Here is a 22,715-nt window from a genome sequence, read left to right as displayed (position 1 = left end):
GTAAGACAAAATAAGCTAGGACTGGGGTGCCTGGGTGGCTCAGTCGGTTGAGCGTCCGACTTCAGCGCAGGTCATGATCTCACAGCCTGTTGGTTCAAGTGCCGCATCGGGCTCTGTGTCTGATAGCTCAGAGCCTGGAGCCTGCTTCGGTTTCTGTGTCTCCCTCTCTCTCTGCCCTTTCCCATACAGCTCTCTCTCTCTCTCTCAAAAATGAATAAACGTTTAAAAAAAATAATAAAACAAAATAAAATCACTGTAACTAAAAAAAAAAAAAAATGAGCTAAGACTCCCAAATTTGTGTCTAAAGGGAAGTTGGGAAGCCTTACCCAAGATTTCCACTTACTTTTGTAAGTTGACTTTGTTATGGCTTGTTGCTACCTCCAACTCCTGGCTCCACTGCCCCAGTTCATTCAGAAAATGGTCTCATCTTTGCTGTCCCTGACCCAGGTGGAAACTCAACCCCTTGCTCGTTTCTACAGTGAACGCACACTACAGGCCTATCTGAACATGTAGACTTTATCAAGGATGTTGGAGGGCAAGGACAGGCTTACACTGTTGCAACTCGAACAACTTCAATATGAATATTAAACATCCCTATGAAAACAAAACAAAGCAAAACAAAACAAAAGAAAACCCTTTGGCTACCAGGCCCTGGAGAAGTACTATTTATTGTCTGCTTTGCTCTATGAGTATCTCACGTAATCCTCTCCCTTCCTCCCATTGCTTTCCTACCCCACCCTCCCCCCACACCCAACTCCACACTCCTCCATAATGCACAGCTATCCTGCTCACTCAAGCCCCAAGCTCCAGACTCAGCTCAACCTTTCCAGGTGCCCCACCAAACAAAAGGACCTTTCACTGAAACTGAATCCACTCTGCTTGGACTGTTGTGTTGCTGGACGGCAAACATTTTACCCTCCTCTATTACTCTCACATATATAAATTTCATTGAGAATCTGCTTTGTGCCGGATGCTGAAGATACACAAAATTGGAAAAATACACAAACGATAATCCTTAAGAACTTAATGATTAAGTTCCTTAAGAACTCACAGCTTATAGAACAGGTAACCACCATACCAGACCATTGGTGCTATAACTGAAGAAGACGCAAAGGGTCGTGGGGCTCAAGGGGAGGGTGCATCCTGTAAATCTGGGCCTCTTAAAGAAGCGAGGGCCAGACATGAAGGAGTCTTAAGTTCTGAGTTCCTTTCTCTAGCCATGGGTTCAGCTGATGTTCCTCACATTTATTTCCCTTCCAAAAGCTTCTCTTGGGCTGTGGCTGCCAAGATTCTTTCCACTGCAATACACAACATACAGCAATTTATGACAGACACTAATCCAACAGCCCTGACTTGCCCTTAACTCCAATTTGAAACGTGCAGCACATTAGCCCTGCACCATCTCTGCCACACCCTGCCGGGTACCATGGGCACCTGCGAGACCACCTGGTGGGTTGAGCAACAGAGGATATTGAGGATTCGTCCAAAGAAAGTCAACATGCGCTAAATGTTCACTCAGTCAAGTCAATTTTCAACCTAAGTTTCCTGTTTCCTGTTCTCCCCTCTTCAGAACCAAATGCAAACCAGAGCTCTTCTTTCAGATTCTTTAAAAGTAAAGGGGGACGAGGGAGGGCCAGTGATCTCTGTTATCACAAAGGAGGTTGCCTGTCTTGACACTAGTTTCAAAAGTTCGTTTACAAAATACTGTGACTGTGCTTTATTTTAGCCCTTGCTTGAATTTTAAGCATTGAACATCTGGTTGTCAAGACACTCAAGCTGCTTATCATAGAAGTTCTAATATTTGTGGAACCGTGGGATGTGCTATTTATTGTGCATGCTCATTACAATATCAGGTCTAATCCTCAAAATGAACTTATGGGATAAGGGGCATGTCTTTTCTTTAAAAAAAAAAAAAAACAGAGTGGCCAAAATGAACAAATCAGGAGACTATAGATGCTGGAGAGGATGTGGAGAAACGGGAACCCTCTTGCACTGTTGGTGGGAATGCAAATTGGTGCAGCCGCTCTGGACAGCAGTGTGGAGGTTCCTCAGAAAATTAAAAATAGACCTACCCTATGACCCAGCAATAGCACTGCTAGGAATTTATCCAAGGGACACAGGAGTACTGATGCATAGGGGCACTTGTACCCCAATGTTCATAGCAGCACTCTCAACAATAGCCAAATTATGGAAAGAGCCTAAATGTCCATCAACTGATGAATGGATAAAGAAATTGTGGTTTATATACACAATGGAATACTACGTGGCAATGAGAAAAAAATGAAATATGGCCTTTTGTAGCAACGTGGATGGAACTGGAGAGTGTGATGCTAAGTGAAATAAGCCATACAGAGAAAGACAGATACCATATGGTTTCACTCTTATGTGGATCCTGAGAAACTTAACAGGAACCCATGGGGGAGGGGAAGGAAAAAAAAAAAAAAAAAAAGAGGTTAGAGTGGGAGAGAGCCAAAGCATAAGAGACTGTTGAGAACTGAGAACAAACTAAGGGTTGATGGGGGGTGGGAGGGAGGAGAGGGTGGGTGATGGGTATTGAGGAGGGCACCTTTTGGGATGAGCACTGGGTGTTGTATGGAAACCAATTTGACAATGAATTTCATATATAAATAAAAAAAAAAAAATTGAAGCTCTCAGCATTTTCCCAAGAACACAGGGCTGATAAGTAGAAGGGCTGTGAGTTTTGAAGCCCGCCTCATTGGAGTCTAAACTCACGGTATCGCTCACATGCATTCATCAATGGAAATAAGAATCATAATGATTTTGAGGTCTCTTTTCCTAGTAATTTGAAACAGAAAACCAAATATGTCATCTTTTAAGGGTATAATCAGGATTTGCATTTACCCTAGCATAATATACTGCTATTAAGTTCAAAGTTCAAGTCGTAATTATTGTTGTATTCTGGGTTGAGATATTTTAAGTTGTTTTTTTTTTTTTTAATTACAAAAGAGATATATGCTCATTGTAAAATTTAAAACTTTATGAAGTGGGGCACCTGGGTGGCTCAGTTGGTTAAGCATCCAACTTTGGTTCAGGTCATGATCTCATGTTTCATGAGTTCAAGCCCTGCATCGGGATCTGTGCTGACAGGTCAGAGCCTGGAGCCTGCTTCAGATTCTGTGTCTCCCTTTCTCTCTACCCCTCCTCTGCTCACACTCTATCTCTCTCTATCTCAAAAAAAAAAAAAAAAAAAAAAAACTTTAAGAAGTATAAAGTTAAATATAAATGTCAATAGCCCACAAAAATTTGAATAAACACTTCACCAAAGGAGATCTATAAATGGGAAATAAGTATATGAAACATGTACATTGGTAATCATCGAAGAAATGAAACTTTAAGCCATCCATTAGAAGAGCTAAAATTTAAAACAATTTTTTTTAACGTTTATTTATTTTTGAGACAGAGACAGAGCATGAACGGGGGAGGGGCAGAGAGACAGGGAGACACAGAATCCGAAGCAGGCTCCAGGCTCTGAACCATCAGCCCAGAGCCCGACGCGGGGCTCGAACTCACGGACCGTGAGATCGTGACCTGAGCTGAAGTCAGACGCCCAACCGACAGAGCCACCCAGGCGCCCCTAAAACAATTTTTTTTAACGTTTATTCATTTTTTGAGAGACAGAGAGAAACAGAGCATGAGTGGGGGAGGGGCAGAGAGAGAGGGAGACACAGAATCTGATGCAGGCTCCAGGCTCTGAACTGACAGCACAGAGCCCAACATGGGGCTCGAACTCACGGACCATGAGATCTTGACCTGGGCCGAAGTCGGGTACTTAACCGACTGAGCCACCCAGGCGTCCCAAAGAGCTAAAATTTTAAAGTCTGATCATGCCAGATACTGGCAAAGATATAGACAAACAGAAATGCTCATACAGTGCTGGCAGGATGTAAAATGGTGCAACCACTTTGGAAACCAATTTTTCAGGTTATTAAAAAATTAAACCTACACCTACCATATGATCTAGACAGTCCACTCCTATGTATTTACACAAGGGAAATGAAAGCATATGAAAACACAAAGACTGGTACACAAATTTTCCTAGTGGGTTTTTTGTTTGTTTTCTGGTTTTTTTTATAATAGCCCCAAGCTATTAATAATCCAAATGCCCATCAGCAGGTGAGTGATAAGCAAATTGTGAAACATCCATACAATGTAATGCTATTGAGTAATTAAAAGGAATTAATTATTGATATACTTAACAATGTGGATTAATCTCTAATTTTGTTCAATGAAAGAAGCAAGACGAAAAACAAGACATATTGCATGATTCCATTTATGTAAAATTCTGGGAAATGCAAACCTTTAGTGACAGAAAGCAGATCCGTGGTTTCCTGGGGATGGGGAACAGGGAAGAATGGCAGGGAGGGCTTACAAAGGGATGTGAGGAAAACTTTTGAGGGCAATGGATATATTCACTATTTGGATTGTGGTGATGGCTTCATAGTTGTATATGTATGTCAAAACTTACTAAATTGTACATTTTAAATATGTGCAGCTCATCATATGCCAATTATACCTCAATAAAATGGTTACACACACACACACACACACACACACACTCACTCACAATTAATAGCCCCCAAACCCTCTCTTGAAATTACCACTAATATCAATTTTATCATCATCTTTCTAGAGATTTGCATAGCAAGAATCATATTATACACTATTTTACAACTGGCTTTTTTCACTTGGACTTTTTTTTCACATGAGTGTTCATGAAGCTACTTCATTCCTTTAAATGGTTTCTCAGTCATCCAATACTTGGATGTTTTGTGATAGCACACAGGCTCTCTATTTGTGGACATTTAAGTGACTTCCAGCTTTTTCTAGAGATTTTTTTTTTTAGTCAAGACAGTTATTTCCAGAGTTATGAACACCTGACTTAGAAGCTTCCTGCTCTTGAAAACAGTCCCTTGCTCGTGGTCTCTCCTGCTCCACCCCACCAGCCAGCAACCAAGCTGTTCTGGCCTACTTGCTCCACCTGGTGGGCAGTGTAGGAACTGGGCAAGGCTTATTATTTCTCCTGTGCGAGTGGTTCTCCTGGACTCGTTTGCCCTTCTGAAATCCATCTGGCCCTGAATGCCACAGTGATCTTTCTAAACACAAATCTAATTCAGTCTCCTCCTGAAAACTCATCAACTAAAATTAGCCTGAGCCCCTTATCGGAGCATACAAAGTGTTACTACTCTGGCCCCTGCCCAGCTTTTCAGCCTCAATTTCGGTAACTCCCCTCCTGTCACTTTGTACTCCAGAAATACATAATCAGCTGTGGTTCTCTAAATACACAGTGCTGCTTTCTACATCCATATCTTTGTACCTGCTATTTGCTCTCCCTGGAGTGCCACTGTGCCTTCTCCTATCCAATAGGTGCTTGGTAAACTTCTTTTCACCTTCAAAACCATACTTACTAGTCCCTTGCCTCTCTGCAGTCTTTTCTGTTCCCTCCACATGAAGTTGATCACTTCTTCCAACTGTGCCTGGTATATACATCCAATTCCACGCCTATGACATTTTATTATAGTTACCTATTTATATGTTTGCCTCCTGCACCAAACTGGATCCCTCACTAAACTTGAGAACCACAACTATCTCTTGGTCACTGTGCATCTTTCACGGTACACAGAACAAAGGAAGGGAGGCTTAATAAGCAGGCACTAATAAAATGAACTGACCACATCTGCAGCCTAAAGGGAATGGTATCGAGTGCTTCTTTTTCTCATGAATGTAGAGTCTGCCAAAGTTAGGATGCCATTGGTTGGGACACAAAGTCCAGAGGCTGAGACCAGTCAGAGGGACCACACACTCTAATCTTTACCAAATACATTGTCAAGTGATATCCACCACTTGGTTAAGCCCGAAGATCCTTGGAACTATCCTGAACCTAGCATTCCTCATTCAGTACTTGGGGAACAAACAATGGGGTATGGTTTGCAGTTTACAGCCTGGTGCCTTTGGCTGCCACAGGGAAACTGTTCCAGTAAATGCAGAGTTTCCTGACTTTTTTTTCTTACGTCCCCAGGAGAGAAACTATGGGGCCATCATGACACCCCCATGTGCCTCATTTGAGACCCAAAGGAAGACGTTTCTTTCTTTTACTCATTTATTCAACAAATATTTATTAAGTGCATCCATGGTTTTAGGCACCATTCTAGGCTTTTAGGATACGTAAGGAACAAAACAATAATCCCTGCCCTTTTGGAGCTTAATGCTAATGGAAAAAGAAAGACAATACTAAAAACATGATAAGTAAGTGCATTTCATAGTGCACATAACTGGAAGTTAAGTGTTGGGGAAAAAGGAAGAGTCAAGCAGGTCGTGGGGTACTCTCTATGAAGCTACTGATGGCAAAATGAGCGAGCAAACAGAATACCTCTGGAGGTCCTGTATGGGAGATGATTTCCTCACTGTGTCTGTTCATTTGAGTGGGATTTCTGTTCCTCAGAGCTGAAAGCATCCTAACTAAACTGAAGTAGCCACTCTGGCATGCACTCTTTAAGACGAATGATCTTCCACAAGTCCCGCCTGTTTCCTGGACACAGAAAAAGAATTACAAGGAGATGCCAGAGTCTCAGTTCCCACTTGGGGATTTTCCTGAGGGTCTCTGATGACCCTATGTTCCTACTCATTCAATTATATCCATCCCAGTTAATCTCTTTCTTGCTGTGAGACATGGAAGTCAGAGAGCTGCACCTCAAAGTATACCCCCAGGACAAGATAAAAGGTTCGAGATTCACACTCATTTGCTATTCAGAGGCATGCTCCATCCACAGGGACCAGGCCACCAGCAAGACCCCATCTCCCAGCACTGTCTCCAGCCTGAATAATTGTCACAGCCTCTTAACTGGCGTCCCTGCTTCCCTTCTGCCCGGCCATACCTGGTTATCCTCCCAGCAGCCAGCATGGTTCTTTTAAAACATATGCAACAACCTATCCCTTCTCTCCAACTTCTTATCACTTACTTATCCCTTTCTTATCCCTTCTCTCTCACTTCTTATCACTTACAGGCCGTGTGTGATCTGGCTTGGGTTAGCTCTAACCTCATGTCCCAGCCCTGACCCTTTCCTTACCAGTCACTCTTCCTTAAGTATGCCAGCATGATTCCATATCAGGCCCTTTGCATTTGTTATTCCCCCTACCTAGAACATTCTTTCTTCAGACACCTGCAGGCTTATGCCCTCACTTCCTTCAGATTTCTGCTCAAATATAAGTTTAGCATTAAGGCCTTGCCTGACCAAGCTCCCTAAAATAGCATGCCACACCTGTCTGTCCATCTCCTTACCCTGCTTCATTTTTCACCATAGCACTTGTCACACCTGAAATTATCATATGGATCCATTTATTTCTGTGCCCCCTTCCTCCTCTACTAAAATATGAGCTCCTTGAGGACAATGACTTTGCCTACTTCATTCACTGCTTGGCTCTCCAGATACAAACAGCGCCTGGCACACAGCAGGTGCTCCATAAAAGTTTGCTGAATAAATTAATGATAACTTGCCTGACTCTACCTCACTCAGTGGCCAAGTAGGACATGCACATAAAGACACACATCCCTTTAAAGCCTCTTCTTCCTTTCCACTCCTCTTCTGAGTCTTAACACTATTTTTAGGAAAGCCTGCCTCCCATCTTCTCTTTTCATTCCCTTGAAGAAAATAAAATATAACCCTTTCAAGAGTCATGTCTGATTAGAATCTGATTAGTGCTACAGTTATTGTGTTGCACACTAACAGAACTGTCTCCTGGATACCAAGCTGTGTGGGAACTGATAAAGCCAGACCTCGTGGGGCCTGAAGCATGAGCAACCAAGGTCAGGGAGGGAGGATGACTTCCACCTCAGCATGGAGCCCAAACAGAAAGTTCAGAAGCTTCAGAAGCCTACAGAGTTAATCTACTTGGCATGGATCCTGGCTGTCCTATGGCTTACAGGCAGAGGTGGCCAACCATCTCGGTGAGCATTGGATGTAGACACTCAGGAATCTGAGTAGGCGGGGACAAGCGGGATTAGTGCTGTGTGGCGTCTGTAGGCTCAGAAGCACATTTTGCCGCTCAGGAATATCTGGGCGATGCTTTAAAGGAGATTCATTTCCAGCAACACAGTTGGGAGGCCCCCATGCTGTCACAATTTAAGTACAAGAAGGAAGTGTGACATCATTTTCCACTCCCAAGCTTGTGAGGGCTGGGACTCTAGGCCTATACTTAAAAAAAAAAAAAAAAAAAGTGCAGAGTTGGAGATCAGAGTTAGATTTAAAAGCGAACCAGATAAATCAAGCTTCAAAGTCATGGAAAAGGTCAAGAAGACTTTAGTAAATATGCCCCCAAATTCTGCTACTACCTCAGTTTTTCTTTCTTTAAATTAGCTTTTTCCTTCAAACATAAACATGCTGGAGAAGTTGTTGCAAAAACTCTACTCATTCTTTTTCAGTTTTATTTCATTGCTGGCATTGTATTTTTTTTTTCAATATAACCAATTGCCATTTTGAAGACATTATTGCTTGAACAGTGTTTTGTGAGTCACCTAAGGAACTTTAACTAGATATTCTTGTAAAGTATCCATTGAAAATGTTTGGAACATTCACCCGTTTACAAATCAAAACTGCTCAACAGTAAGTTGTTTGTTTGAGCACTGATACCTACTATGAGCAGAATGATCTTGGTTAATCCATTTGCTGTGGGCCAGAAACTTCTGCCTTTGGAGAAGAGAAAGTCAGAGAAGGGAGGAGTGTGAAAGGATGGGCTGAGGGGTGACCCTTGTCTGTTTGGAACAACACCATCAATCTTCTCCAGGAAAGTGGTTGTTAATTGGACAGTAGCCATGATAAAGACCATTAATTCTGACTGATGGCATCTGGTGAATTAAGAGCACTTTTGTTCTTTCAGCATTTGGAAGTATCTCTTCCAACTGCTCCAAACTGCTTCAAACCAAATATCACCTAGTTAATAGAAAAGTAGCAAATTAGCAAAATATGCACACGAGTGTGTGTGTGTGTGTGTGTGTGTGTGTGCGTGTGTGTTGAGGGAAGCAGGCTTATTCATTTTATCGTCCCTCCTTGAAAGTCTACTGTGGCCAGAGTAGTTCTGGAAGAGTTGACAGTGGAAGGGTGGGGCGTGGTTATAAAAGTAAGTCAAACTTGCTCCTTACTTTCAAGACAGGAAAAATTCAGAAAAGAACATGAATAAGAATAAACTCATAAAGGATGCTGTAAGTAACACTTAAGGTCACTTTCACACCTGAGATTTTATTATTCTGTTCGTTTATCTGTCAACAAATACGTATTCAGATCACCTAAGGGAAATTGAAACAGGGGCCCACTGGGCAGAACAAAGAAGGTGTAATTACTTCCAAGTGTGGGGCTGTAAAACGTTATAATGCAGATGGCATCTAAGTTGAATCTTAAATGGTGAATAGAATTTTGGGAAGTAAATTTGTGGGCTCAGTGGCACTGCAAGAAGTATGTAGAAGCTTGGCCACAAATTCAAGGATCAATGGGTGGCTTGCTGTCCCTAAAGCATAAGCGGGGTTTGTGGTAGTTTCAAATTGTGTCTACAGGGGTGCCTGGATGGCTCATTTGGTTAAGCACCTGACTCTTGACTTTGGTTCAGATCATCGTGATCTCAGGGTTCATGAGTTTGAGCCCCATATCTCCCTCTCTCTCTGTCCCTCCCCTCCTTGCTCTCTATCTCTCTCTCTCAAAAAAAATAAATTAAATAAATAAAATAAAATATGTCTACAAATTCTTTGAAGCCCCTCCCACGGTAGGCCTAAGCATGTTATATATTATATATTGTATATGCTATATGTTATTATATATAATGTAAAATGAAGGCATATAATATAGTTATATTATTACATAGTATATATATTTATCATATATCATATATAATAAATGAAGGTATATAATTATATTATACATAATATATTACATATAATAAATGATATATTTATGTTTGTAAATATATACATAAATAGATCACTCATTTTATACATTGTGTATAATAAATGAAGGTATATATAAAATAATATATACATATATATACATATATATATATACATATATATATATATATATATATATATATATATATATATGAAATAAGTCAAGGTAAAGCCAACTATTCCAAATCTAAATAACAGCTTACATCTTACTGTCATAAAGTCCAAGTGGGTATTTCTGACCAGAAGGCAGTCAGGGACCGAGGGTCCTTCCATCTTGTGATTCCTCTCTTCTAGGCTTCCACATTATCTGCACAGTCCATGTACGGTGAGAGTGGTGTTTAAGAGCCAGTCTAGGGGCACCTGGGTGGCTCAGTCGTTTAAGCATCCAACTTCAGCTCACGTCACGATCTCACGCTCTGAGAGTTCGAGCCACGTGTCGGGCTCTGTGCTGACAGGTCAGAGCCTGGACCCTGCTTCAGATTCTGTGTCTCCCTCTCTCTGCCCCTCCCCCACTCACGCTCTGTCTCTGTCTCTCAAAAATGAGTAAAGTGTTAAAAAAAAAAATTAAGAGTCAGTTTAGAAAGTGGCACACATCACTCCCCTCCATTCTATTGACCAGAACTCAGTCACGTGTCAATATCTAACCATAAGGGAGGATGTGCAACAGGGGGAAAAGAAAATGGATATGCATGGTTTGTCAATTTCTGGTGCATGTTCATATTACCTACATTTCACTTTGCTTTTGCAGGATTTCCGGGTAATTAGGTATTATTATTTCTATTTTTTTTAACTTTTATTTATTTTTGAGACAGGGAGAGACAGAGCATGAATGGGGGAGGGTCAGAGAGAGAGGGAGACACAGAATCTAAAACAGGCTCCAGGCTCTGAATTGTCAGCACAGAGTCGGACGCGGGGCTCGAACTCATGGACCGCGAGATCATGCCCTGAGCCGAAGCCGGATGCCTAACCGACTGAGCCACCCAGGCACCCCTATTACTTCTATTTTATAGGTAGAGAAGCTCAGACTCTATAAGATTAAGCAGCCTGCCTAAAATCATGTAACTAATAGATAAGACTACAATTCAAATCTAGGTTTATTTTAATAAATCCAGACTCTTTTATGCTAATTTCTCTTATGCCAATTTCTCCTACCCCTGCTATTCCCTAAAGGAAATATTTAGATTGTTCTTTGTCTTTATAAGTAGTTATAACTGTTTGAAACACTGCTTGATCAAACATCAGTTTTCACAAAGTTCTGTGTAGTCCTAACTGGTCCCTAATCTTTCTTGGTTTGCCTAACATTTATTTCAGCTTATCCTAGCTCCAGAAAATCTATCTATCTAGATTTTCCTCAAGAACCTCTACATTCAGCATTCATGTATCTTTTGTTCTTCTTTAATGGGACAACCAGATTTTTTCGAGTTTAAACAGATAACGGAATACACTTCCTTCTTCAATTTCACAATTAGCTCTCCAATCCCTCTGATTAACTTGAATATTTCCTGGTTTTCTTTTTCTTTTTTTTTAAGTTTATTTATTTATTTTGAGAGAGAGAGAGAGAAAGCATGAGCAGGGGAGGGACAGAGAAAGGGAGAGAATCCCACACAGGCTCGATGCAGAGCCCAATGCGGAGCTTGATCCCACAAACTGTGAGATCATGACCTGAGCCAAAATCAAGAGTCAGATGCTTAACCAACTGAGCCATCCATGCGCCCTGAATATTTCCCGTTTTTCAAGCAAAACAAAAAGAAGACAAGAACAGTTATAAAGCTTATCAGAGTTAATTCTCCTCTTAATCATTGATCTTTCATCAACTAGCTTTCTGCCCTCCCAACCAATATTTAGAAGTTTTGCCTCTAAGGTCATCTCATTGATCACTATGCACAGCACTGAATGCCTGCTATGTGACGGGCATTGTGTAAGAGAATACAGACTGATGTAAAGATAGATTATTATCTGGCAGAGGGTTTGGGGCAAACATCAGCATCACTTACTGCAGGCTTCAATGCACCGCAGGAGTACCTCCTGTTCTCTTAACATCTGAAGAGAGGCGCACTTGGATGAGGGCACAGCTCAATGTGCTTCAGAAGAAGAACCCCCATCCCAGGTTCTTATGGAGCAGGCATGGCAATGACCATATTCAGAAGACACAGGGTGGTCTCAGCCATGGCCACCAGGCAGTCTGCGTGTAGGAGGTGGCTGTTGAGAGGACCACCAATAAACACCAGTAGCCCAGGTAGACCTAAAGCACTAGTGAAATTAAGCACAACCTCTCCTGCTCGTGAAGAAGAACACCTCAAATACCAATCAGTTCACAACCAAGCAACATGGGATGAGCATCCCAGTTCAGTAACTGGATATTCAAACTGCCTGTCTCCATACTTATAAAGATGAATTGGAGGGGTGACTGGATGGCTCAGTCGGTTGAGCGTCCGACTCTTGATTCCAGCTCAGGTCATGATCTCATAGTTTGTGAGTTCGAGCCCCGCATCGGGCTCTGTGCTGACAGTGTAGAGCCTGCTTGGGATACTCTCTCTTCCTCTTTCTCTGTCCCTCCCATGCTTTCTCTCTATTTCTCTCAAAATAAATAAAAATAAACTTAGATGAACTGATTACAGTCCTTAAACACAAGGAATTCACGGTCTAAAATGAGTGACTTTCATGTAATCAAATCATTACAAGGCATATGTGATTGATACATGCTTTAAAAGTTTGCCTGAAGTCTGTTTTTCTATCTACTGGTGTTTAGCAAGATTTCTTGGGTGACAATATTGCTAACAGGCTGAGGCCGGTGTTTTCTTCACGGAGAGAGCAGATGTGCCTAAAGGCCCAGTGAATCATGCAAATGAGTGAAGTCAGCCACAACCCAGGGTCTATGGCATGCAAATTCTGACAAAGTATATCTGGGGGCTGAAACCCACTCCTTACAATGCCCTCTACACCAGGCTTTTTTCAGTTCTGGGCCCGCGCAGAAATCTCTCAGCATGTCTGCCTCGATCTAGAAAATGCAGTGAACTGCTCATCTCGAGGAACCTCCCAGTCTGCATGTGGCACCAGAGTGAGCCTTTTACTTCCATTTTTGAAAACCGTAAAAACACCCTTGAAATAGTTTAAACCAATCCACGCTTTTAGCTAAGCAATACCAAGTTTCTTCCACATCAGTTAGGCCGACTTCAACCAAAATTTTCTACAGTAAATTTAACCCAAATAATGTGTCTATGGGCTTGCATCTAATCCATTGAGTTAACCTGAGAACTTTTTTAGAAAGATTTTTATTGTTCATTTATTTGTGAGAGACACAGAGACAGAGTGCGAGCGGGGGAGGGGCAGAGGGAGAGAGACACAGAACCAGAAGCCAGCTCCAGGCTCTGAGCTGTCAGCACAGAGCCCGACATGAGGCTCAAACTCGCCAACGAACCATGAGATCACGACCTGAGCTGAAGGACACTTAACCGACTGGGCCACCTGGGTGCCCCAGCTTGAGAACTTCTTATCCCTGTCCCTCCTTAGGTACCACTTTCTCTGGGGAGCCCTGCCTGGTCCTCAGCTCTGCACTGTATGCTCCCCCATGGAGGCCTAGATTGACCTTTATTTGTGAAGGGACAATTTTCAAAAAGTTAAAAACGTGACTGTATAAAATGGCAGAAACATAAGGTTTAAAAAAAGTATTCATTTTATTAATTAAAGGGGTAGCCAGTAAAATGATAAAGCCGATTTAAGGAGCATTTGAGCAACAGAGGTTTACATAAGTCATCACAAAGGCATTAAAAAAAAAATCTTAGAACAAGGTAAGTGGGTTAGGAACCAAGTTGGCTAATGTCTTATAGGGCAATAAGCAGGAACCTCTAGGGTCATCTCTTCTACGGAACAGAAATCATTTCATTCGTATTGGTAATAGACAAAAATCATCTGTTTTGTTATCAGTTTTCAATAAATTAATGTCTTCTTTTCCAAAATTGTAAAATATCTGAACCAATAGTAAATAGAAAGTCCAAAAAAGGTACACAGTGCTAGCAAATCGGTTAATCCTAGAATGGGTCTGCTCTACCACAACAGCACTATATTGAAAAGACATCCAATAATCTGTTTGACCTCTTTCTTTTTTAATTTTTTTAACATTTCTTTATTTTTGAGAGACAGAGACAGAGCACGAATGGGGGAGGGGCAGAGAGAGAGGGAGACACAGAATCGGACACAGGCTCCAGGCCCCGAGCTGTCAGCACAGAGCCCGATGCAGGGTTTGAACTCTCAAACCGTGAGATCATGACCTGAGCTGAAGTCGGACGCTTAACCAGCTAAGCTACCCACGTGCCCCTTGTTTTGCCTATTGCTAAGGTTTTGGACAATGTTTGGGTACATATCTACATTTGGGGGGGAATTGTTCTTAATATAGCGTATATTATTATTACCTACAAAGAACAGTTGCTAACCTCTACTGAGCACCAACTGTACCAGGCATGTGCATTTTCTCACGTGCTTAATATGAAGGAAAAGGCATCACTGCTCGCCCGTATCTAACCCTGATCTACCTATTTGACTCTATGTCTGTGCTCTTAGCAGCTCATACCATTCGTCATAACTGTTCATAAAATAGCCCATTTATTTACCTGTATTTTCCTCTGGACTGTGAGTTTCATGAGAGCAAAGATCATGGTTTCTTGTTCATTGATATTTTCCTTGCACCTATTGATATCTAGCATATAGTAAGCACTCAATAAATATTTCTTAAAATTAAATAGTACATGTAAACGCAGAGAATCAGATTCCAATTCTAATACATTTTTCATCAGCTCTTTCACCCTTCTCTTGTAATTAAAATATCAGTTACAGTCCTTATTTTCACCTTTTATTCTCATCGGTAATAATGTCCAGAACAATGGTTGGGGTGAAGTGCTTAACCGATATAGTCTTTATTCATTTATAGAATTGTTTATAAAACAAGCATTTGTTGAGTGCTTCCTACATGCCAGGCTTTCACTAGGCATGGTATAAATTGCTCCCCCACTAAAATGTAGCTTTATGAAATAGAATTGTGTCTTTTTCGTTTAACTTTTTTTTTTTTTTAATCTCCAGTACCTGGCAGAGAGACTAAGGCATACTAGGCACTTAATCAGTAGTTGCTGATTGAATAAATGAATAAGTGTTGAAAGAGGGATCACTGCAAGCCCTAGGCATCTTCCTGGGTTATTTCTTGTGTGTCCCAATTAGCAAATATCCATCTAGAATGTAATTCCCCTAATAAAATGCCATTAGATGTTAACTTTTAAAAGTATAAATGATTCTTTCTTACCTTTAATGAAATTTACCAAACTGTTCATCTGGTTTTTTCTCTGCTTGCTCAGAGATCCTTTCTCTTCCCTTCCCCTGCTCTGCTGTGTGTCTTGGGAGCAGGTGGGCGGGGGGGGGGGGGGGGGGGGGGGAGGGATCCTGGATACCCCATTTCCCAGCCTCCCTTGCTAACTGGCTCCAGGCTAGGTTTGGCTAATGGTGGTCCTGGAGGGAGATAAGAAGGTGAGAAGAAAGGAGACACCTCTACTCCTGCCCCTACACCCGTCCCTCTTCCTCCCCTCAACCCTCAACCACCAACCATTGGAGGAAACCTCTCCAGTGGTGGCTTATCTGCTCTAGAGTTCTACCTTCTTCTCCTCAGTCCCTCCTTCTGTGATCTCCCCTCCCACTGGGCGGCCCCAACACCCAGGCTCTGTTTTTGTCCCTTTGCTCCTTTAGCTCTAGGGATGGATGTAGCTTCCCACTGATTCTCTAATATGGGTTGTTTCACCATTCCATAAAAGGACTTTTAGCTCTTCCTGTGTATAATTTCTGCTGCCTAGGGAATTCCCTCAATTGAACTAAGTGGAATAGACTTGTTTTTCTGAAAGGATCCTGACTTACTGGTCTACTGAGTAGAGAATAGCAATATTCACATTGATATGTGAATATTGAGTGATTTGTTAGGCTCCCTCATTAGCTAAGTAAATGGCTCCTGTAACCACCAACTTGGTGGATTCAAATTAGTTCCTTGGCATAGTTTTAAATCATCACATCTCATACCTTTAAGTTGCTCAGGACCAATTAAAACTGTAAATATTATAGCAGCAAATAAGAGTGTAATGATAGTAGCTATAGTTTATTGATCCATACAATGTACCTGGCACTCTACTCAACTCTTTATACATATTATCTCTTTTAATTCTCCAACAAACTGTGGGGTATGTGTTCTAGTCAAGATGCCTAATGGCAAATAATAGACACCTACTTTGAATAGACATCTCAAATGCTCCTTGGTAGTTCATGGAGTTTAGATGAAGGCTGAAAAACCAGGCTTGAGAAAGAACTAAAGGATATCACCCACAACTAAGACCACACCACAGGATGATCTGCTAAGGACTATCATTTGGGATGCTGGGCCACCAAAATAACAAATGGCCCCCACAATATCATTGTCCCCATTTTACACCTGTGCAGATAGAGACATATGTATAATGAATGCCACAACATGGCTGTAAGCCCTCTGGTCTGCCTGAATCCAAAGCACTCCCTCTTTCCACCATACTACATTTGTTTTTTTATATATGGTTAGTTTGTACCTTAATTGATTTGCTCTTGAAAGTTTTGATCTACATAAACTTGTAAATTTTTAAGATTTTTTAACTTACAAATATAACCACTATAGCCTTCCTTTAAATAAGTAATTCGGTTTCAGCATTAATATCTATGCGTACACAGTTATGTTGTACTCAGCTTTTCAGGATTTGCTGATTATGTACATGCAGGTGAACTTGTAACATAAACAATGTCATGGCCAGGAATGCCTTGTAATTGTCCTTTACTCCAGATTTTTCTTGTACTATATATATATATGAAGCAGATTCATATATATGTATGAGAGAAACATAAACAGCTTCATATTTTAGGAGAGTTGGCAGCAATCCATTCTCCTTGCTTTCTGGAAAACACAAGCACCCTTCTAGAGTAATGGAATGTGATTATAAATACTTCAGGCACTTAGTTGATACAGAGCTGGTATGCTTGTTGACATGTCGTTATGGAAATTAGATAATTATGTCACCAATGGGTAATACGTTGCATGTGATACTGCACGCGCGCGTGTGTGTATGTATACGTGCATGTTTGTAGAGTAGCCATGAAATGAGTTCTGGTTTCTATTCTTGACCTGCCAATTCAGTGAGTCACTGAATATCTCTTTGGTCAGTCATAAACCCTCAGTGCCCTCATGTAATACCTTCCAGTAGGACACAAAGGAACTCAGGTAAAAGCTACAGACATCAGAATGTCCAGGGCTCTCATTTTTTCATCCTCAAAAGGTAGTATAATTATTTAAGACTCATACCACTTTGGGAAAGAATGCCTGTCCACTTTACCATCAAAAGAAGAAAAGCCTTAGAGGTCACATGTTGGGGCACAATATGCATTTTTAAATGAAAGTAAACTCTATGTACCTGGACTATCTAAGAATTGGACTTGAAGGGAAAACCCTAAAAAGTAGTAATTTTTACTTTCACAGCAGAAATAATTTTGACATACCATAGTGAGGGGCCTTTTGTAAACATATTCCTTTCTATAGTTGATATGAAAAGTTCCATATCTTATCACGACTTTTAAAAATATGAATAAGATAAATATGTATTGGGTAGTGTTCATAGCTCACCACCACTAAGGTATATTTAAGAGGACATACAATGATCATCGTATAGCTGTGTGAATTATAGAGCAAAGAGTGAATAAATACATTCTCAGTGTAAAAGAAATAAGCCATTGGTATGTATATAGAATAAATCAGGAACATCTCCCAACTTACTTCCTAAACAGTTTGGAGGGCAACTTTTTAGTCCATTTCCATGCATTTTATAAATACAGAATAGACACATGTTCTCTCACATACAAGCTCTCCCTTAAGCAGAAATGGTACCAATCCCACAATCATTGTTCTATAACTCATGTCTTTATGTTAAACAGTCTGTGGAAGGAGACACATCTCTTAATCCTTTCCTTCATGTCTCCTGGGTTTTGCCTCTTACTTTAGAAGTTCTTCCTGCACCCCACTGGTATTCCAATTTATTTTTAAAGTGGGGGGGGGGTGAGTGTTCATCTGTGCTTGAATGGACTAGGCAGGCACTTAGAGAGTGACAGCCTGCTGGCCCAGAGGTGGGGCAAAGACAGTGGCTGTCTTGGCCAGGTCTCTGTGCCAATACCTCTTTGGTTTCTCAAAGGTGCTCCTTAGAGCCTCACCTCACCTCGGCCCCTCCCACTCCCTGCCCAGCCTTGTCTTCAGTCCTGGTCCTCACTCTCTTTGCTTTCCAGGGGACAGCAGTGGTTTCCAGGTAAGTGAAGGGGGCCCATGGAGGGTGAACAGGGACAGGTTCTTTCTAAAAATGCTTTTCCTTTTAGTATGTGAGAGGAGAGGGTCTGGGTCTGTATCTAGATGTGAGGGTGCAAGCAATTGAAGTGAGAAGCAACCTCCAATTTTATACTGATTCAGTTCAGAGAAGTCAGGGGGAGAACTGTTTCTGGTGCTTTGGAAACTTAATCAAGCACCAACATTTTGATAAACCATCAAAACTGCTCAATGATCTAAATCTCCTTTATCTTTAAGATCAAAAGAAAAAGAATGACAAAAGTCGATGAGAAGATGTGGTCAAATTTTGAACATTTAGTCACCAGTTTATATCAGTCAAATTGTTTTTTCTTCTTTCTACTTTCTACTGTCTTTCCCCCCAACCCTTACTGCTTTTTAGTCCTTCCCAGCACCTTAGGATGGAGAGGGGAGAGCGGGGCTCTGACTGAGTGGTGGCTCAGTCAGATGAGCGTCTGACTTTGGCTCATGATCTCACAGTTTGTGGGTTCGGGCCCCGCGTTGGGCTCTGTGCTGACAGCTCAGAGTCTGGAGCCTGCTTCATGTTCTATGTCTCCCTTTCTCTCTGCCTCTTCCCCACTCACACTGTCTCTCAAAAATAAACATTAAAAAATTTTTTTTGAAAGATGGACAGGGGAGAGAAAAAGAGATGGGATTCCATGTAATCAATTTTTCTACTACAATGGAGTCATATCTTATGTGAGGAGGTTAGTTTCCAAAGGGAGAACCTAAGGTCAAAATCAGGCGCAGTCAAAATTATCTTTCATAGGTCCTTTGGTGGGCCATAGGCCTTTGGTGGTCCTTTGGTGGGCCAGTTTTGTTTTGTTTTGTTTTGTTTTATTTACCTGTGGCATTGAAACAGATATGTTTCTTCAACTGAGCACTACAGAAAATAATTGATTTGCATTTGGGAACAGATGAATGGGAAGTAAGTACCTTTAAACTCTAGATTGATGTTCCATGGGGTGAAATCAGCTACATAATTTGCAAAGTCCACTGCAAAATGAAAATGCGGGCTCTTTATTGAAAAATTGTGAAGAATTTCAAGATGGCAGCAGCAGAGCATTAAACTAAGTATAGGGCTCTTCCAAGTGTAGAGCTTTGTGCATCGACACAGTTTGAGACACCCAGGAAGCCAGCCCTGGGTAAAAAGCTTGGAACCTAATGTGAAGCTTGGAAACTGAGATCAACTCAGGAAGAGAAGCCTCACGACTCCCATGGAGAGAACAAGGGGCAAAATCACTGCCAGTGTTCAAATTATTCTGTCCTGCGCCCTGCACCCTGTCCTATCTGAGCACATATAGTTGAATTTACATGATGCTCAGTCAGCACAAGATGCAGAGCCACAATACAAGGTAAATGGTTGAGACGTTGCAAGTCCATATTAAAATTACATTTGGGGATTTTCTGATTTTTTTCAAGGACTCGCTATAATTTAAAACTCAGATTTAAGATGTGTAAAAAGAAAATGAGTATTTTTATGTCTCCATCCAGCAATAATTTTCATCAGCCCTTAGTCATGTGCCAAAGGCAACAGAACAGATTTAGACTATTGTGTAATTTGTAGGTGACAAACCAACTGCATTACTATGAACTTTCTAAGTTGTTCCAAAAGGAACGTTAGAAAGATCAGGTGTGAAAATAAAAAACATAACTTACTAAAGAGGTTGCCTCTGACCTTTTTTTCCAGAAGGTCGTGAACATAATCTGAGCAAGGAGGATTTTATTCTATGACTGCCTGAACTCTCTGAGCAAGAATGTGAAACAAGGCTCATTTTGAAGGGAACTGCCTAATATCTTATAGTACTATATTTTTTCAAAGTGTCTTTTATGTGCCAGCCAATATGAGGGCAGCTGGCCAGGTAATTGACCAAAAGGTTTCCAGAGAGCAAGTTATTTAATGTCAAAGTAGCAGTAGATTGTGCTTCCAGGATATTTCCTCTCTGAGCTTGGGTCTCTGATGTTACCCTGCCCTGTCTACCTTAAGGTTCTCACCCCAGCACATGCCGAAACTTGACTCATCTGCTTTGACAAAAAATTGCTTCCTTGTGGCTTTGAGAATTATGTATTTGAGCTTTAAAATAAGTGCCAAGCCTAGGGTCAGGCAGCTGGTCACCCAGGTAGACTGGACAACTTTCCTGACTCATGCTCACCTGCTCCAAGTTATGTAAAAACACAAAAACAACACTCATCAAGCACCTATCAAGCTAACAAAAGAAGCAAAACCACAATGCGTCATTGTCACAGTGCCCAAAAATTGGGAAAATGTTTTTGGTTAATCTATTGTGGAGTTTTTAGGTAGTGATGGCGGTTGTTGAGTAGCGGTTACTATTTGGCAAGAATCGAAATCAGAGGCTTCTGTCATCCTGACTGCTGCTTCCAACAAACAATATAAAAATGAGCATGTTCACAAGAATGAATCTATGGGTGGCAACAGCATTCTCTCCTTAATCTCTTGGTTTGTATCGAGTTACATATTTTAGAAGAAGGGAAGAGAGAGTGGCATAAGGAAACACAAATACAAGTTTATAGAGATCAGCCAAGTTTGTTCAGAGTGATTTGCCTAATAGTTTCAATAACTAACACTGACTAGACTTACTGTGTACAGCTCTACGCACTTCACATGCTTTATCTTGTTCCATCCTCACCATAACCGGATGAGATAGTTATCATTGTTATCCGTTGACCAAGATCTCACGGGTAGTTAAGTCAGAGCCAGGGTTGAACCCAAAACAAGTCCATGTTGTAACACCAAATTATTCCATCTAGGATAACTGGCCTTTTTTTTTTTTTTTTTTTACATTTATTTGTTTATTTTCGACGGGGGAGGGGCGGAAGGGCAGACAGAGAGAGAGAGAGAGAGAGAATCCAATCGGTTTGTTTATTTTTGAGTGGGGGGGAGAAAGAGGGAGGAGGGGCAGAGAGAGAGAATCCCAAGCAGGCTCTTTGCTGTCAGCACAGAGCTGGTCCCTGGGTTCAATCTGGTGAGATCATGACCTGAGCCAAAATCAAGAGTCAGACGCTTAGCCGCTTAGCCCACTGAGCAGCCCAGGAGCCCCAAGGATAACTTTCTATCCTCCTTTAAAATGTTGCTTGTCTGGTTCAGTTTTGCTTCCACAATTCGGACATGATTTCAGCACGAAATTGAAATACTTCAGCCTATGCAAAATTCACTGCATGACACTATATCCCAAGCAATGCCAATATTCAGAAGACACAGTGGTTTTTATGGCTGCGGTTGGGGGAATGTTGTTTCTGTACATCCTGAAGCACACCCACAAGAACTAAACAGAGCCCACCCTGGGACTGTTTATTTACATTAACCCTTGTCGAACAGAGAGGTGCTGCCAAGCACTCTAGAGGAAGTGAGATGCTTTATCTTTTGCGTGCACACGAAGTTTACGTCTTCAGAGAGCCTGGGTGGGTGTGACTCCCAAAAGCTAATCTTTCAGTCCAACCATATGCAAATCTGGGCCGGTGTTTATGTGGAGGTGCAGACACAAACATAGGTGACACGGCTGGTTGCTGACGCGCGTGGGAGCGCACTTGCCCTGTTGTCTATTGGCTTGTGCTGTGCGGAAGGCGTGATGGTGGGCACCCAATCTGGATCGCCCCGTCTAGATGAGGGGTTTTCGAGTAGAAGTTCCACCCCGCGAGGGGTAGCTTGTACCATTATCCACGCAGGTGCGCCCGGGGGCCAAAACAGTCCTGCGCTTCTCGGGAGGAACCACGAGTGGATCAGCTCGCAGCCTCGCCCCGCCCCAACACCCCGCTCCGCCCCGCCCCGGACTCCCCTTCCTAGGCCCCGCCCCCCAGCTCCCGACAGCCCCGCCTCCATCTCCGGGAGCTCCCAGTGGCACGGCTGCCCCAGTTCCGTAAACACTTTTCTCCCCGCCCCTAGCAGTTCCCCGGACTGCACCACTTGAAGCCCGTGGGGGGGGGCCCGTTTCCTGTGGCATGCAAAACACCGTCAATCCAAGCTCTTCTCGACCTCTTTCATGCGAACGTGAGGAAAAATGTTAGGTAGTAAATCAAATCTGTCAGAGCTCTGCTATCGGAGCCTGAAGTGCTTGGATTTCCCCCTCTCCCGTGGTCCGTCTTCCCCCTCTCGCAGGTTACACTGCTACGCCTAGGCTGACTCTTCGAAGTCCCTCCCGGCCCTTTAAATACCGCGTGGGGGGGAGGGGGGCGGGGAGGTTGGGGGTTGTTGGAATGGTGAGTGAGTTTTCCAGGTGTTTGAGCGGTGTTGAGGGGACACCCAGAGATCCTTGATCCAGGCTCACTCAGTCGCCTTTCTCCTCCGCCTGTCTCCGCGCCAGACCCGGTGCGTATCCATCCCGGGGGAGGGGGTCGCGGGTTCTGAGGTGCCGGACCCGGGTGGGTGGACGAGGA

General features: G+C 42.2%; 1 protein-coding gene across 1 annotated transcript in view; it reads left to right on the top strand.

Annotated features, from left to right (window-relative positions):
• The first annotated feature begins 22,507 nt into the window (after positions 1-22,507).
• The window catches only part of TCP11L2 (t-complex 11 like 2), a 40,983-nt gene continuing 40,775 nt past the window's right edge, over positions 22,508-22,715 (top strand). Inside the window, exon 1 of the mRNA XM_025927036.2 lies at positions 22,508-22,647. The gene's annotated coding sequence lies outside the window, so the exon portion shown is untranslated. The remainder of the gene's footprint in view (positions 22,648-22,715) is intronic.

Source organism: Puma concolor, chromosome B4 (assembly GCF_028749965.1).
Source record: "Puma concolor isolate L17-30 chromosome B4, mPumCon1.1.hap2, whole genome shotgun sequence".
In the NCBI taxonomy this organism is placed as follows: Eukaryota; Metazoa; Chordata; class Mammalia; order Carnivora; family Felidae; genus Puma; species Puma concolor.
Note: the sequence above shows the minus strand (reverse complement) of the source record. Positions and strands in the feature narration are given on the sequence as shown.